Source organism: Apium graveolens, chromosome 3 (genome assembly GCF_009905375.1).
Source record: "Apium graveolens cultivar Ventura chromosome 3, ASM990537v1, whole genome shotgun sequence".
In the NCBI taxonomy this organism is placed as follows: Eukaryota; Viridiplantae; Streptophyta; class Magnoliopsida; order Apiales; family Apiaceae; genus Apium; species Apium graveolens.
In genome coordinates this window covers 267,358,449-267,377,950 of record NC_133649.1, presented here as the reverse complement: position 1 = coordinate 267,377,950, position 19,502 = coordinate 267,358,449, and positions in this window count along the sequence as shown.

Below are 19,502 nucleotides of genomic sequence, written 5' to 3'. Positions count from 1 at the left end.
CATGTGTTTTTGACTTGTCGATATCTCCACTTCTCTACATGTATTTTGACTTGCCGATATCTCCACTTCTCTACATGCTAAACTGACTTATCGACATCTCCACTCCTCTATAGCCCAAATTGACGTCTCTACAAGTAAAGTAACTCCTCTACACGTGAAGTGACTTCTCTACAAATAAAGTGGCTTCTCTACATTCCAAATTAACTTCTCGATATACTTCTCGATATAAATTGATCTGTGACTTCTTGACATTAAACTTAAAACATTTTTCAATCTACTGCTTTATTCTTCACCAAGCAGTTTATCTTCATTCCGATGCATGATCAGGTTTGATTTTCTTCCATAGATTTATTCCTAACTTGTATTAAAAAATACTCCAGTCTAGTCTATTCACATAATTTTATAAACTCAAAAAATAACATTACAGATTACATAAAATTACAAGTCAACTAAATCTAAGGATTGTCAATGTGACTTAGTCTTGTTATGTTAAGACATGTCTTGCACAACAATGGTCCGGTCCGATTTGATCGTCAAAAACCAACCTAACCAAACATTGCACAGCCCTATATGTGAGTGCAATTTTATACTGAGATATTATATTTAACATTAAAAATCAATTATTTGATTATTTGTGGAGTTAATTTTAATAAATTGAATTTAAATATAAGTTCAAAAATAATATGGTAACAAATCATTACTTATTTATTAATCATTTTTAAGTTTTAAAATATATTTTAAACCTTTCTTATATAAATTAAATTCTACAAATTTCTATATATTTTTTTAAAATTTACTGAAAATAGGACCGCGCGCGCATACACAAACACAAACACAAACACACACACACACAAATATATATATATATATAGGCAAATGATCAAACATAAACTAAACTTAAAATAGAAACTAGGAACTAATCAAAGCCATTAGATGAATCTAATCTAATGGCCCCCTCTTAAAGCATCACACTCAACTAATCTGCACTCTCCCACACCCAATCTCAGCTTTTCCCCTCCGTGTTTAATTTGATTTTTCCCGTCAAACGATAAGTTCTTTTTTAAAATCCGATTTCACTGTATTTTTCTCCATCTCTCAACGATCGATTTTCATACTATATGTGTTTATTTCGAAGTAATTTTAAAAAGAATATTTGGTTTCTAGTTTCTATTCTAAAATTGGTTTCTATTAGAAAAGCCCCCTATAGATATATAATCACGACTATAAAGAGTCGGTGTACTTCAGTTGAATTTAAAATCATAATTTGATCCATTTTTTAAAAAAATGCTTGAAATACATCAACATAATTTGAATTTGAAATATGGTCCATTTTTTGAAAAACAATCGTCATTTAGCTATGTGAACCAATTCACTTTGTAGGTTTAATCGATTAAATTTATGAGTTCGACGAAGACTTCTTATCAATAAAGCTAAATGCTTGTAATGTCTTATATCAATAAAATATGTTTGCTATTTTTTGTTATATCAATTTAATAACTAATATGTATCAAATTTACTAACTTGCCAGTATATAGATTTTTTTTTGGACTTTGACATATATGGAATTTGACCAGAGTCGTGACAATGTCTGTTGATTACCCCGACCCCCAAAACGATAACTTGATATATGGGTATTTTAAAGCTAAAAAATTGATAATTAGACCAACTTAATCAAATAATAACATGTGAGATCAGTATGATCTACAGTTCAGTGACCAGTTCAATATGTATGTTGTTAGATATTGAATGCAAAGAAATGTAACACAGAGGGGGTGAATGTGTTTCTTGGATTTTATTAAGCTTTTAAAACTGTTTGGATTATGGTTGAACAAAACAGTTAATAATTGTAGAGATATAGTGTAAACAGCAAACACACAAAACACAATATATAAAAAACTCACTTAATTGTATTAATTGAGTTTGTCTTGTTACAAATCCGTGTTCTTAGAAAATAAGAACTCAGCTCCTATCTTGAGAGAATAAAATATTTTTCTAGATCTGTTTGTTACTTACTAAACTAAGGACCCGTGCATGCTTTATAGACTAGCAACACGGGTTTACAAAACTTGCACTAAAATTTACTAAACCACTTTCTAAAGCAACCTCGTCTATTTCCTTTTCTGGTGTTAGCAAATCTATGCAGAATCTTGCAAGTCTGTGACCATCCTTTGTCCAGTGAATCTTGGCCCTTGATCTTGTATTCTTCAAGCTGCTTTTGTAGTCTTTCCAATTCAGTGGATCAATTATTTGTTGACTGATAATCTTGAATCTTGAACTTGTCTGTATTATGAATTTGAGATAGTATGTCGAGATATCTTGTTCCGTAGAGAAGTGACATATCGATAAGTAAAATGACTTATCGATATCTCGAGTTCTTGACATATGTAAATGACTTGTCGAGTTCTCTAATTCTCGACATGTAGAATAACTTGTCGACATCTCTAGTTCTCGATCTAGGCTTTTGACTTGTCGATATCTTGAGTTCTCTACACAAGATTTGACTTGTCGATATATCTGATATCTCTACATGAAGAACTGACTTGTCGATATCTTTGAGATCTCTACATAAAGTATTGACTTGTCGATATCTCCAATTCTCTATATCTTCATTTGACTTGTCGATATCTGAGATCTCTATATGCAGAAATGACCTGTCGATATCTCTTGGGATTTTTTTATAAGTTATTTTGGACTTCTCGATGTTCCTTGATATGTGACTTGCCGATATCTTGACTTAAAACATTTTTCCTAGAACATCATTATTTCGCTCCAAGCTGCTACACTTTTCTGTGAGGCATGATCAAGATTTGATCTTCTTCCAAAGTTTATTTCTTAACTTGAAAACTGTTCACAGAAAAATCCCTTAGTCTAATCTACTAAACATATTGAGAGTTCAACGCTTTTACCCTTTAGGTTTTGGTGATTTGTCAAAAGTAAAAGTGAGAATTAAATTAGATTCCTAGGTCACGTAGAATCCTCCATTGGGGTTTTATGTGAGGCACTTACCGGAATCAAGTCGAACTAAGTCATTTTGGATAAATCGTACTAAAATGCTTTCTGACACATCTTCAAATGACATGACTTGGGATAGATATATCAACTCAAGGATATATTCTATATCAGGTTGTTTTTGTCAAACAAACCTAGGCTTACGGCTAAAGGCACATAAACCGAGAACTTTCGAACAATGCTTTTACGAACAAAAAATGATCAAATTATTTAAAAGCATGTCACACTTAAATGTTTTACTCTCAAATATATTTAATATATTTATTGAATATTTATGTTCAATTTTTAGTGCCAAAAGTCATGCCAAAAGACCCAAAACAGATTTTATTCCGAAATACCCGTAAATCCTTATTTATCCGGATAAAATCATAAAAAATTCATGTATAATTATTCCTTGGACCTCATAATCATTATTTTATAAGGAATATTATTATTGAATAGTTTTGAAGTCAAAACTTTTGTCTACCTCGTCGGTAAAGACAAATGTATTTTCCGAGCGCTCCGGAAGGCTGTTTTAACATTCAGTAAAAATCCTAAACAATACTTCCAAATGTATTTTAGACTTGAAACTTGGGATTTGTCTTTAGTATCTTTCCTTCTTTCACATATATTATTTCTCGTGATTTTAGCATGTTTTTTTTCCGGGATCCCTAAACCGATACGTAATTGATTTATCGGTCGCTTAAAAGTCATAAATGGTCAACTTATTTTAAGGTGAAATTTTGACCATGATACTAAGATATTATTTCTAGAGGATCCCCAGAATTTTATAATATTTCATTGATTTTTCGATTTTTAGTGAAATACGCAATTTTGGTCGTCGGTAAGTGCACAGAACTTTTTCAGTTTTGTCTAAATAATACAAAAATATGTCAAACCACTTTTTGGCCTGCAAATTTGAATTCCAACAGCTATAAATGAGTTGTATGGACCAGCCCCCACTTGTCCTTGCGTTGGAAGATGTGTTAGCTTTATTCTAAAGCTAAAAAACCCTAATATTTGGCCTATAAAAGGACCCCTAACCTCCTCTTTCCCTAAGTCCTTGGTGAACCAACCTTATGCTGATAAAACCACTCTAGAAACACTCTATCTTCTTCTCAAAAACGTTTCTAGAGCTTAAGCCCTCCTTCTTTCATGTTTTAACTTGATTTTGGCTGGGTTTTTATCACCTTTTCTCACCCAAACACATACCCATTTGCCCCCCTCTCTTAGGCACGTTTCTTGGCCTTATTTTTCTTCCTTTGACTGACCACTTCAGCCTTGAAAAGTCAGTAGCCAAAGCCACCCTTCGGCCATTTTTTCCGGCTGACTAGTTTTGTGTGTTTTTCGGCTTGACCATCTCATATCTCTTGTAGTCTTCTCTATTTTGAGGAGCTTGAGCCTTTGTAAGGTCAAGAGTGATAATATTGGTTTATTTTGAGTGTATTGAGTGTACTTGAACCCTTCCTTTTTAGATCCAACCATTTGATACACTTTGGTACAAGTTCCGCGAACTTTGGCATAAAAATGCACTTGTTCTTGTTTTATTTGTGTAGTGTATTTTGGAGCCTTATTAGGAACATACCAAGAGTTTGTAGCTAAGATCTACTGAACTTTAAGTCCTTTCACTCAAGATCAGGAGCTTGAAGTGATTAAAGGCATTTAGACAATTTTCAGTTAAAACCAACGTCCCTAAACGAGCATAAATCGTAAGTAGTTTTATTCTTGGTTTTTGAACACCGAAATCTTGTCTAATTTTGGTATTGATTTTGTTTTTGAATCTTGATTATCATAAAGAGTTATCTTGAACAAGAACATAACAAACTAGGCCATTTGAACTTGAAGAAACAAGTTCAAATTTTCGACCATACGAGTTGTTATACTCGGCCGAATACAAAAGCTCTAGTGCCTTGCGTTTCTTGCTTATTTTCTTTCTTTAACAAGGGCACTAAGCTAGCTATAGTCTTGTGTTATTAAGTTCTTGATCCTTTCATACTTTCTCTTGAAAGAACTTAAAGAAACGAGACGGAAAAGCATTCGGTTTTACTATTCTTGGTCGAATAGTTTTGCTAGGTACATTGGTTGCATTTCGATAGTTTCGATCTATTTACCAAGTGCATTTAGCAAGGTATAGATTTGTATTCTTAAGTCCTTGACCCTTTCATTCTATCTCTTGAAAGGACTTAAAAAACGAGCCTATAAATTATTCATTCGGCCCTTACGTGTTCGGTGTTCATCCTTGGCCGAATAGAGCACACACTTGCATTCATATTTATTTGCTTGACTTGCATTTTGTTTGTGTGATTTGTCCCTTGCGTGACATATCCCGGCAATCTTTATAATAGTTACCGCACTAGTCTAATGCGTAATAGCGTGGCGCACCCCAACTTTTATATAGTTTCCGCACTAGTGTAACGTGTATTAGCGTGGCGAAAGCCGAATAGTTTAACGCATAATAGCATCGATTTATATATTTTCTCATCAAATATATATTGCTTGTTTGCTTATGTACTTGTAGCTTATCTTCTTTTCTTTGCAGCGAGGTGAAGTGAAGTGAGGTGATCCTTGTGCTAAGACCCAAGTCTCAGACGTACTAATGGGGAGTTAGTAGCCTTTGCACCGTGAGGCAAAGGAAAGACCCGAGATCTAAGACCTAGATTCGAGACCCTCCAAGAAGAAGAAAAACGAAGGCTACGTAAAAGGATTTACGAGTGCTTGAGGAGGTGACTAGGTTATTACGCTCCAAGATAGTCTTGTAATAGGGTTGCTATTTATTTTGAGGAAGTTACATGTGTGTAACATTCCAAGATATTTAAATAGTGGTTAGTTTGTAAAGGTTTCTCCGCCTACTATAGAGGAGGTTCTTTATAGTAGAGAAAATCTCGAGTTTGGGGAGGAGCTTGGGGACTGGATTGAGGGTGAGTGGACTCCGTTTATTGAGTTAGCCACCGCGAACCAGGATAAATTGACCGTGTCGTGCATCTTCTTTTCGTATCTTTATTTTCCGCACTTAACTAGCTTGCTTACAAGTAGTTAATGTTAAAGAGTAGAAAAGAAATTTCAAAAAATCCAAGCTCTTAAATTTTAAAAAGGCGATAAGCTATTTAACCCCCCCTTCTAGCTTATCGAACCCACTCGCAGGACCTATCAGTTGGTATCAGAGCTATGCTTTTGACCGTATATATCGATTATTACGATAATCGAGGAATACGATAAAAAGTAGATCCTAATGGAGTTATCGACTATTATAAAAGTCGTTACGTAAAACCGTATTAAGGATAACTTTTTTTAAGTACGATTGGTTGCGGGGAAGGACTTTCGAGTTCTCGACCACCTATATTTGATTGCATAAATTTTGCTACGTGGAAAACGCGTTTTAGAATATACGCGAGATCACAAGGAGTTAAGGTTTGGATGGCCATTGAAAATGGTGTTTTGGTCCCTATGAAAAGCGTAGGTGATGAAATTGTCGAGAAGAAAGTTAGCGAATATAACCCCGAAGAAGAAAGTCAAATGAACATAGCCGCTAAAGCGGAAATGGTCTTGACTAGTGCACTTGCGGAAAAAGAATACAAACGTGTTAATAACTGCAAGTCCGCACAAGAAATATGGAACAAATTAGTCATTACTTACGAGGGTACAAAAGATCTTAAAGAATCCCGAATGGATACTTTGATACAAGAATATGAAAATTTTAAACTCCTCGAAAGCGAGACTATCATCGATATGGAAACAAGGTTTACTCGTATAATCGATGAACTTTCACAACTTAGGAAAAGCTTATACTACGAACGAGATAAATTGTAGGATTTTGAAAGCTTTGCCTCCTAGTTGGAAAGTTAAAGTTACTACAATAAAAGAAATGCATAACTCAATTCATATACTATCGATAGCTTGTTCGGAAACCTTCGTGCTTATGAAGAGGATACTATTCCGGAAAAGGTTATTCCTAAAGTCGAAGATAAAAGGAAGAATATGGCCTTAAAAGCAATATTTTAATCGATGAAGATGAAAATGACGATGAGTTGAACGAAGAGTTGCAAAATCTCGATGAACAAGAGATTGCACCACTTTCAAGACAACTTCGTCGGGTTTTGCAAAGTAAAGCTCAAAGGTACGTAAAAGGTTTCCTTAACTCGGGTAATTAACAATATGTGTTTAACTCGAAAGGAAGACCAAATTACAAGAGTAATAATTTCCAACCTTCGAACTTTAATAAAGGAAAAGGGATGCAACAACCGAATAATGGTTATAATAATAATAATAATTCAAATTTTTCGAATAATTATGTTGCCCCTAAGTCGAAGGAATCGTCAAACAAAGAAGCGCATGATTTGTGTTTCGAATGTAAAGAACCCGATCACTTTAAACGGGAATGTCCAAAATTGGCTAAAGGTCGAAGCCTTGTTGCCGGAGAATGGATGGGACTTAAGCAAGGATGAAGAAGCTCCCGAACAAAGTGAAGAGGTCGTGAACTTGCGCTTGATGGCGATTGGTGATGAAAAAGAAACTGATAGAAGATTCGACTAAATGTCAAGAGGTAAGCCTAAAACCCTTAGATAATTTAGCTTCTTGTAGTAGTGATAATATTAACTTAAGTTTGTCTAAAGTAGATCATTATAACTTGAGTATTTCGGAGTTGATGAACCTTGTTAATATGTTAAAATCGAGTCATGATGAAATTAGCGAAAGATATATCGCGATTAATTCCGAAAGGAATAGAATTCGAGATATGAATATTGAGCTACAAAAAGAGATCACACGCTTGGCCGGTACTCAAGTCAAGGACGTTGAGTATTACGAATATCTCTCATCTCAAAATGAACGCTTGAAACTTGATATGAATAATAAGGAGGAAATTATTCGAAAAGTAGAAATTTAAAATATATCCTTAATATTTCAAGCGAAAGAGATGGAAAACGAGAAGATTCAATTATCCAAGAGCACTAATGATCTCCACGTAGAGATTTTGAACTTGAAAATTAAAAATGAATCATTGGTTCATAAGAATGAAACAAGTAGTGAAAGGATAAAAGAACTAGAAGAATCCTTAACGGGCGATGTTGAACAAGAGCGTAATGAAGTGTTTAAAACAAAAGAGCTTGACTACCAATTGATCTTATCTCAAAAAGATTTCAAATTTAATCAACTAAAGAATAAATTCGAAACTGAATCCAGGAAACGAGAAAGCGTTATCTCGGAAATTGAATCAGTTATATTGGATAGACAAAGACTCGAAATAGAAAATCGCAAGCTCTTAGTTCAAATCGAGCATCAAGATATTCAATTACATAATAAGATAATTATCTTGTTAGCGGAAAAGGAAAATCTTGAGAAAATTGTTAAACAATTCACTAAGAGTAATGCTATACTAGATCTTATGGTATTTAACTCTAAGGAATCATTTAATCGGGAAGGATTGGGATATAATTCGAGAACTTCACCTAAGAGTGAGTTTCGAACACCTAAAACCTCGATAAATACAACTCCTAAGTCATCTTCTACTACGTGTTCTTATTGTAATAAGGATGGACATATTAATCTTTATTGTAAAGCTAAAGAAGGTGAACGTAAGGGGAAGTATAAGTGGATTCCTAAAAGTGAACTTATAAAGAAAAGAAATGAAACAAAGGTTGTTCAAAATAAAAGACAAATGGTCAAAAATGACAAGAGACAACCTAAGTCTCATTATCATCAAGAATCTAACATTTATCAATGTAGGAATGTTAAAAATCAAATTAGTGAAAGCACTAATAAGGGATGATTTTTGAACACTCCTAAACAAGGTTATAAGACTCGAAATCCAAGTGGTTATGATCATACTCACAACTTGAATGTTAACTCTATGCTTAGAAATATGAGTTAGATCGAGCCATAATAATTATATGCCTAATGTCTATCCTCGTGCTAATTAATATAATTTGAGTCATCATGCTTATGTTAGTGATAAAAGTTCGAATCAAATTGCATATCCTAGGTTCGAAAATGATCATGCGTATCCTAGAAATATGTCTTATGCTCCTCGTAGAAATGCTTATCATGTTTCTAATAGAAATCAAGCACCTAGAAAACTATTTGGTGTTAATAATGATTATCCTATGCCTAGATTTCTATATGCAAACTCTAGTATACCATATGATGCACTAACACCCGGACCCTCGAGAAAGAAGGGTACCAATAGGTTTAATTGATCCTTTGTATATGTGTGCCTTGCTGCTAAGGAAGATGTGTGGTATCTTGATAGTGGTTGTTCACGATACATGACATGTAATAAATCCCTTTTGAACAACATTAGAAAAGTTACCGCAGGAATTGTCACATTTGGTGATAGTAGCAAAGGTGACATCATTGGTATTGGCGATCTTGGCAATGAAAACTTTAAAATATGTGACGTACAATTAGTCATAGGATTAAAGTATAATCAGTTGTCAATTAGCCAACTTTGTGATAATGGATGCAAGGTTACATTTTATCCAACTCATTGTTCCATCTTTGATAATAATGGAAGACTAGTTATAACATGTCCAAGAAATAATAATGTATACGCTTGTAACATTAACAATTATGAAAATGTGTGTTTAGTTACCACAAATGAGGATCCTTGGTTATGGCACCGAATGATGGGTCATATTAATATGAAACTCATTAAGTACATTTGTTCGAATGAACATATTCGTGGTTTACCGAAACTCAATTTCGTAAATGATCATATATGTGAAGCATGTGAAATTGGAAAACAAATTAAAGCATCTCATAAAGCCAAATTCATGGTGTCTACGACTAGACTACTTGAGCTTCTACATATGGATCTTATAGAACCCGTTCCCGTACAAAGTTTGGGAGGATGTTCGTACACTCTAGTAGTGGTCGATGACTTCTCACGTTATACGTGGACGGAATTCCTAAAAATAAAAAGCTGATGCACTTGAATCGTCTATTACTCTTTGCAAGAGGATACAAACTCAACAAGTAACGTTTATCATCTATATAAGGACGGATCATGAAAAAGAGTTTCAAAATTCCGGGTTTGTACACTTTTATGAAACTAGTGGTATTACTCACAACTTCTCTCCTCCTTATACACCTCAATCAAATGGTGTAGTTGAAAGGAAGAATAGAACGTTGCAAGAAATGGCAAATACAATGTTTAATGAATATCGGAGACCTAAATATTTTTGGGCCGAAGCGATGTCAACATCTTGCTATGTTCTTAATATAGTACTACTAAGAACTATTAAAATGAAGACTCCATATGAGCTTTATTTTTATAAGACACCCAAGATAAGTTACTTCAAAGTATTTGGAAGTAAGTGCTTTATTTTGAATACAAAAGATTATTTAATGAAGTTCGACCCAAAATCTAGTGAGGGCGTATTTCTTGGATATTCAAATACAAGCAAAGCTTATCGGGTATTCAATCTTAGAACTTTGATGGTGGAAGAATCGTTAAATGTAGTTTTCGATGAATCTAAACCACATTCAAAGTATAAAGATTTGGTCGAAGAGGATAATGATCCAAAAGTTGATTGTCAAGATAATGTGGAAAACACCATTAGACAAATTGATGCTTTTGATCATGGAATAATTGCTCCTAATAATCCTCTCGAAGTAGTTGAAGTCGATAATGGACTACTTCCGAATATACCTTGGGTTAGAAGTCATCCTATCGAAAATATTACGGGAGACCTAACTAGAGGAGTTCAAACTCGATCTCAAGTACAGAATATTGCTAGTCACTTAGCATTTCTATCACAAATAGAACCCAAAATGGCTAAAAAAGCTTTACTCGACGAGGATTGGATTCTTGCGATGCAAGATGAATTAAATGAATTCACTCGTAGTAATGTTTGGGAACTAGTTCCTGCCTCCGCCCAATACTTCCACGATTGGAACTAAATGGGTCTTTCGAAATAAATTAGACGAAAGTGGAACTGTGGTAAGAAATAAAGCTAGACTAGTACCTCAAGGTTATACAAATAATAGAAGGAATAGACTATGATGAAACTTATGATCCCGTAGCTAGACTCGAAGCAATTCGTATGTTTTTAGCATTTGCGTGTCATAAGGGATTCAAGGTTTATCAAATGGATATTAAATCAGCTTTCCTAAACGGTGTCTTAGAAGAAGAAGTCTATGTAAGACAACCTCCGGGATTTGAGGATTTAACACATCCGATATATGTGTATAAACTTTATAAAGCCTTATACGGACTAAAACAAGCTCTGAGAGCTTGGTACGAGCGTTTAAGCAAATTCCTAGTGAATAGTGGATTCAAAATGGAAATAGCCAATACGACTCTATTTACGAAGTATGAAGGTGAAGATATTTTGCTCATTCAAATTTACATAGATGATATTATTTTTGGGTCAACCAAAGAATCATTATGTAATGAATTCTCGGAAATAATGAGTAAAAAATTCGAAATGAGCATGATGGGAGAACTAAATTTCTTCTTAGGGTTGCAAATTAAGCAATTCGATGAAGGCATTCATATATCTCAATCTAAGTATTGCAAGGAAATGCTTAAGAAATTTGAGATGGAGAATGCTAAACCACTTAGTACTCCTATGTCTCCTTCGGAGAAATTAATTGCAGACGAGACCGATAAACCGGTAGAAAACAAGAAATATCATGGTATGATAGTCAGTTTATTATATATCACTGCTAGTAGACCAGATATTCAATATAGCGTTTGCAAATGTGCACGATTTCAAGTGGATCCAAAAGAATCTCACTTATCAGCGGTTAAACGGATTTTTAGATATCTTAAGGGGACCACTGAACTCAGACTTTGGTATCCTAAAGGATTACCATTGGACCTAGTATATTTTTCTGACTCGCATTATGCGGGTCATTTAATCGATAGAAAAAGCACTAGCGGTACTTGTCAGTTCCTCGGTGGATGCCTAGTTTCTTGGTTTTCAAAGAAACAAAATTCCGTATTCATGTCTACCGCAGAAGCTGAATATATAGCGGCCGCAAAATGTTGTGCTCAAATATTATGGATGAAGCAAACATTAGCCGACTATATGATTAAATTTGATGCGGTATCAATTTTGTATGATAATACGAGTGCAATAAATTTAAGTAAAAATCCGGTGTCGCACTCTCGTACAAAATACATTGATATATGACATCACTTCTTACGTGATCATGTCAATAAGGGTGATATTTTAATGAATCATGTTGATATCGAAAATAATATTGCCGACATATTCACGAAGCCTTTGCATTCCGAAAGATTCACTAAGTTGCGATTGCTCTTAGGAATGTTAGAATGCAAATCTTAGTTAAATATAGAAATATTCTATATTTAGTTATACTTTCATTTTGAAAGTATACGCAATTTGATTTTTGGCCAAATAAATTAAGCATATTGTATGAGCGGATTTTTGGTTGTCCAAAGTTCAGATTTCTCTGCAATATATTTGATTAACGTAAATAATATTTTTAATATTTATGATTTGTCTAAAAACCATCTTGAATATATTTTAAGATGAAAGGATAAATATAAATGGTTCTATTTTGCATGGCCTTGGAATATCAATTTTTTCAAAACTCGGAGCAAAATACTAGAGCTATTTAGATTTAATCAAGTTTTTCAAATATTATTATTTGAAAAATAATATAATGCTATTTATGACATCTACACATTTTAAATATTGAAAGTATCGTAATATTAATATAAAAATGTGATAAATGCAAAAAAATGCAAGGATCATATTTTTATGTCAAAAAATAATTGTTTTAAAATGTTATATCATTTTTCAAATTTAAAATTATATATTTAGAAATATTTGGACTAAAAATAATTCGGTTTTGATTTTAGATAAAATTCAAGGAATTCAAAATTAAATCCAGAAAATTGTAATTTTATTTTTGTGATTTAAGGAAATAATTTCTGAATATATATTGAATTTGTTTAAAATAAATAAAACTGATTTTATGATTTAACTTTTCATTTTCCCGATTTTAGGAATATAAAAGTAAAAATCAATTAATCTGGTTCGTTGATTTGAAAAGGCGGACGAATCTGAACCGTCTAAATCAAGGAGTATATATCATTTTGTGTGTGCGTGTTTTCAGTCGTGTACGGACGTGTCTCTCTCTCTCACACGTGCCTCTCCTCTCTCTCTCTCTCGCCGCTCTCTATATCTATCTAAAACCTAACTGGCGATTGCTCCTTTCCGATCAAAACACTCAACCTTGATGAAAATTGATCTCATATTCGTGATTCTCTCCTCAAAACACATCGATACACACCCATATAGCATGATTCTGTTTCCTAAATCTCAAACCCTCGAAACCCTATCTCTTCGATTTGTTTCAATTCGACTCTGTTTCGTTGTTATTTCATGAAATTCATGCTCTTCTCGTGTTGGTTTATTGGTTATCTTTCTCATTTCAGAAAAGTCCCTTGATTAGCTTTCAAAAATTCGATAATTTTATTTATTTTGGAGTTTCATTCACTTGAATCTCTATATTGTTGAAATTCCAGCGCCTAATGCTTTTATTCAGTTGTACTAATTTGTGTTGTAGATTTCTTGTTATTGGAGTTCCATCTACCTTGGGGTGTTTGTGTATTTTGTGGATCAATTCGTGTTCTTCACATACGGTTACATCTATGCCTTATCTTGATTACAGTTTAAAGTATATATGATATGAATGATTTTGTTGATTGATGTAGTAGTATGTTTGATTAACCGGGGATATTCATTTTAGGACCATATGATAGTCATTATAAGTTTTCTTGATGGATACGCCTTGGTTGATTGAATTATGTGCTTACAATTATGGTCGGTTTGCTATCTAGTGTTTATGTGAGCTTTGTATGCTTGATCAGTTGTGTAACTTACTTATGCTTCCTTAGTTGTAAAATTGGGATTACCCTGCATATCTGATTGTTATGCTTATTATGGTGTGAGTCATTTAAGTTAGAGCTTTTTGCATGTTTGCCTTGATTTAACTCTAGCTTTACCCTGAGCATGTAGAGTTATTGTTATTTGTGTGGCTAAAATAGACTTGATAAATGTAATTAATTTTTGGATTCTCAAATTTTGAGAAATTTATCCTTGAATTAAAAACTAAAGTCTGGACAATTTTAATATGTGATTAAGTGCTTTGTGTGAGCTATTTGTTTAAGGTGCTCTATTTGTGTCATCCTGTTTAGTGTATCTCACTTATGCATTGAACACACACATGTGTGCACTTGGAACCTAACTGTCTTATGTGTTATCTGATTATCTTGAAACTTTTGTTGTATTAAGTCTAAATAGTTAGTTGCATCTACACTTAGCATGTTAACACTTTTTCATGTGCACTTAGTTGTTTTTGGTATTTACTTAATGTGCTGCACATTATTATGGAGCTTTGTGTAGTTTGATATTTGTGTACATTTGTGTGGTTGATATTTATGCAATGGATATATATGCAGTGTATTAGTTGTAAGATGTGCATGCTTATGAGCTGTTGATTTCTTTTGATACTAAGCCATGCCTATTCTGTAACTTGAAATAACCTTCTTTGCATTTATAGTATTTGTTTTATACAAATATCTACTCTTTGCTGCATGCTATCAACTTTGCATTAAATGTGTTCATTGTTTCCCTAAATGGTATTATCCTTTCCTACCTTGTTTGTATGATGGTATCTGGTTTTGGCATTATTGTAAATGATGATACTCAGCTTTTTGGATCTTGACAGATTGATGTGTGATAGTACTTCCTGAAATTCTGTGTACTTACCTATACCGTGTTGTCCTTTAACTGTCAATCCTAGGTTACTTTTTACTGTGTTCTACTGTTTGTCACTGTTCATGTACTGATTTTATGTGCTGTGTTTGGCTATTTAAGAGAGTGTTTATTGCTGTGTTAACTGCATATCTCTTGCATTCATTTCTCTTTGCTAGTTATAAATACACACCCCTTGCACACCATGACCAAAACACCAGTTGACACCACTCTCAATTTGTTCAGTTCTCTTTCTTCTTTTCCTGTTGAGTCTTTGCATGAGGGCACCCTTGTTGCTAGGTCTAGGAGAGCTAAGAAAGCCAAAATGACCACCGATAACCAAAAGAAATTTGCTAAGGCAAGGATCTTAACTGGTAGAGTTTCCATTTTGGATAGAGAGTCTGAGTTGTTTCACTTGTTTGCAGTTGCTAAGTGGGAACCCTTGTTGTTTTACCCTACTAGGAGAGTCTTAACAGAACTTGTCACTGAGTTCTATAATAACATGGGGTTAGGGTATGGGGAAAACAGAGTTTGTTTTCTTACTTCCAAAATTGATGGCAAATATGTTGTCATTGATTATGCTAAGTTGGGAAAAATTCTCAAACTTGATTCTTCCATCTTGAGCTTGCCACCAGTAGATGTCTCTTCCACATTCACCTTCAACAATGATGAACTTGATAAGTTCCTCACTATTTTCTGTGGGAAAGAAGTCCCTAAAAATGATTTTCAAAAAGATAAGGGTATAACCTATGAGCACTTTACTCCTTTTTATCAAGTCCTTGCTGAAATTGTCAAAAATGATTTTTATCCTTCAAACACAAACAAGTTTGTGAACTTTGTAGAGCTTAAAATTATGTATAAACTTGCTTCAAAATCTGTTAATTTTAACTTGCCTTATGTGATCTTGACAAAAATGATTTCTGCTGCTCAACATGGTTATATGCCTTATGGTCTTCTTCTCACTCATGTGTTTGAGTACTTCCACTGTGACTTGCTTGCTCTCCCCCATTTCTATGTGAACCCTAACATTTCTGATAAGACTCCTAGTACTGTCTTACCTTTACCTGAAAACGCCATGCCTCCTTCTGTTAGTATTCAGTTTGGTTCTTTGCCTCCTGTTCCTTTGTTTTCTGAGTCTGTGCCTGCTAAGACTTTTGTAAATGCCATGCCTACTGTGATTGATGATGATGTGCCTGCTCCTGTGCCTGCTCTTGTATCTGTTTCCATGCCTGCCTTTCCTGTTTCCTTGCATAATTTATCTGCTCCAGTTTGTGCTTTGCCTGCTCCTTCTTATGTGAATGCTTTGCCTGCTGTTACTGTTCCTGTTTCTCCAAGTGTTATCCCCAATTCCAGTCCTACTCATGCCCAGCTAGTTGCATATTTTAATGTACTAGTTAAGCTTTCTGGAAAATATGAAGAAAATGACATAAATTACAAGGACTTAAAACTCAAATATGATCTTTTAAATGAAAAATTTACTGAGTTGTTGGGAAGGGTTGACATTCTTATGACTGACTTGGGCTCAGTTATGGGTAGAGTGAGTGCAGTGGAGAGTAATCTCTCTCAAGTTATTCAAATTCAGTTTGACTCTGCCTCTACTCAAGCTGCTCCTACTACTGTCATTGAGAAAATCAACAATGTTGATATGGAAATAGTTGGCAAAGATGAGGATGTTGCTGGAAATGGAGATGGCACTAGGGCTAGTGAGAATGTTTCTTTAGTTGATTCTGTAATCAATTCTGATTCTTATAATCAGGTTGATTAGTTGGTTTATGTTTGCATGCCTTTTGCTTGTAGCACTATCTGTTTTGTGCTAGTTAGTTAAGTTGTCTAGTTTGTTAGTGTTTCCTTGATTGGGTACCGGTAGCAAACTGGTTTGTTGTTTTTATGCTTAGCTTGTGTTTCAGTTGGATGGTTGTAGGCTGTTATGCCTTAGTTTGTGTTGGTTAATGCAGTATGCTTTCTTTTGCAATTGTTTAATCTTTCTAATGTTCATTGACTTAGAACTGCTGCATAAGCATACTAGGATCCAAGCACACACATGCCACTGATCCTATGGACTACTTGGGGGCTCCTTCGAGGCTCTCTTGATCTGTTCCCAGGGGGAACTGGCCACATGTAGAAAAGCACTTGCATTTGTGATTATTGCAGGATGAAATCTCAGCTTTGGTGCTTGTTCTTTTGGCTTTGGAACTACTCTATAACACTGTTTGTATTCCTTGTCTCAAACTTAAGTTCAATTGTTATATTTGTCACTTTGAGAAAGATTACTAACTTGTGTATATGTAGTAGGGTAATGATGTGAACTCTGAATCCTGGCCCCCTCCCCCTTACCAAAATTTATTGTGCAGAATTGAGTTTATCACATTTGTGATTTCTGCTATGGATTTTAAGTTGCAATTTTTTTAGGTGTAAAATTTGGCAAAGTTTGTGCTTAAGGACTAATACCTTTGTGCTTGTTTCAGGACTTAAACTCCAAGATGGATTGCTACTCGACCAAAATAAACACATCGGCTACCAATCTACAATTTTATCTTGCTAAATTAGCATTTTTTTTAGAATTGTGTAAAATAGAATAACTATTGTGTAGTTAGAATTATTTTTGGTAGAATATATACTGGGTTGTGTAGCATACTATCCTTAAACCTCTACGGCTCTTTTTAAAGTTTAAAATTTCGTAGTTAGTTGGTTTAATGATATTTTACTTTAACTAGATTTTATCTCAAATTAAAAGCATGCCTTAATATTCCTTGCATTCGAATTAATCTAGCTAAATCGAATAAATTGTTAAGTACTCGATATCTAATTGCAGATATTTTATAAAAGTACTAACAATGTTAAATGATGAATGTTTGCAGAAACTTAATGGATCATGGGCTTAAATATGGAAAATCCAAATTTCTGGAAAATTCGAACAAACTTGAAAAAATTCGATCCAAATTTCTCAAACTTTTTATTAAAAATTTTTATGCTCCTAATGAAGATATGATATTAACAACTTATATCCAAATGCATATTTAAAAATTGATTCTTTTGCAATCAATTTAGAACAAATTCGATCAAGAAACCAAGTTTAAACAAATCAAGATTGGACCATTTTCAAGACGAACTTAACATTTTGTAATCTATTTTATCTTGTAAAAATGGGTGGTCTTTATGTATTCGTAGAATAGGTTTTGACGAATCTATAATTAATAACCAGTCCCAAATGTGAAGATTCAGGATGTTTTGACTGGTTCGGAGTAATAAGGAGATTGGTGTTGTGTTAGTTGTAATAATTAGGATTTAATCATGTACCAACCCACTTCCCTTGTTCCTTCCCTCAATACTAATTCTCACCTTTTGGCTTTTGTCAAAAAGGGGAAGAAAGTATTCTACGGGATAAAAATGAAAATTACTTATGCTAACATTGTTTTGTAGGTACGAAAGAGGATCATACGGAGTGATAAATTCCGACACCTGTCACAAGGGGTAACTTTTAAAATTTTCTCTTTCTTATGTGCTTATTTGCTTGCTTACGTGTTTGCTTGTTTGTGTGCTTATACTTAGGGGAAGCTACTCTCCATATTTTTATTTGTATCTTGCATCATGTATACACTTAGGGGAAGTAGTTCTTGCACACACATATTTAATTTTCATTAGTAGGTTTTGGAAAATACCAAAAAAGGGAAGATTGAGAGGTCAACGCTTTTACCCTTTAGCTTTTGGTGATTTGTCAAAAGTAAAAGTGAGAATTAAATTAGATTCCTAGGTCACGTAGAATCCTCCCTTAGGGTTTTATGTGAGGCACTTATCGGAATCAAGTCCAACTAAGTCATTTTGGATAAACCGTACTAAAATGCTTTCCGACACATCTTCAAATGACATGACTTGTGATAGATATATCAACTCAATGATATATTCTATATTAGGTTGTTTTTGTCAAACAAACCTAGGCTTACGGTTAAAGGCACGGAAACTGAGAACTTTCGAACACTGCTTTTACGAACAAAAAATGATCAAATTATTTAAAAGCATGTCATACTTAAATTTTTTACTCTCAAATATATTGAATATATTTATTGAATATTTATGTTCAATTTTTAGTGCCAAAAGTCATGCCAAAAGACCGAAAACAGATTTTATTCCGAAATACCCGTAAATCCTTAATTATCCGGATAAAATCATATAAATTCAAAGATAATTATTCCTTGGACCTCATAATCAATATTTTATAAGGAATATTATTATTGAATAGTTTTGAAGTCAAAACTTTTGTCTGCCTCGTCGGTAAAGACAAATGTATTTTCCGAACGCTCCTGAAAGTTGTTTTAATATTCGTAAAAATCCTAAAAAATACTTCCAAATGTCTTTTAAACTTGAAACTTGGGATTTGTCTTTCGTATCTTTCCTTATTTCACATATATTATTTTTGTGATTTTAGCGTGACTTTTTTCCGGGACCCCTAAAACGTTACGTAATTGATTTATGGGTCGCTTAAAAGTCATAGATGGTTAACTTATTTCAAGGTGAAATTTTTAACATGATCCTAAGATATTATTTCTAGAGGATCACCAAAATTTCATAAAAAATCATTGATTTTTCGATTCTTAGTGAAATACGCAATTTTGGTCGTCGGTAAGCGCGCACAACTTTTTCAGCTTTGTCTAAATAATACAAAAATGTGTCAAACCACTTTTTGGCCTGCAAATTTGAATTCCTACAGCTGTAAATGAGTTGTATGGACCAGCCCCACTTGTCCTTTCCTTGGAAGATGTGTTAGCTTTATTCTAAAGCTAAAACACC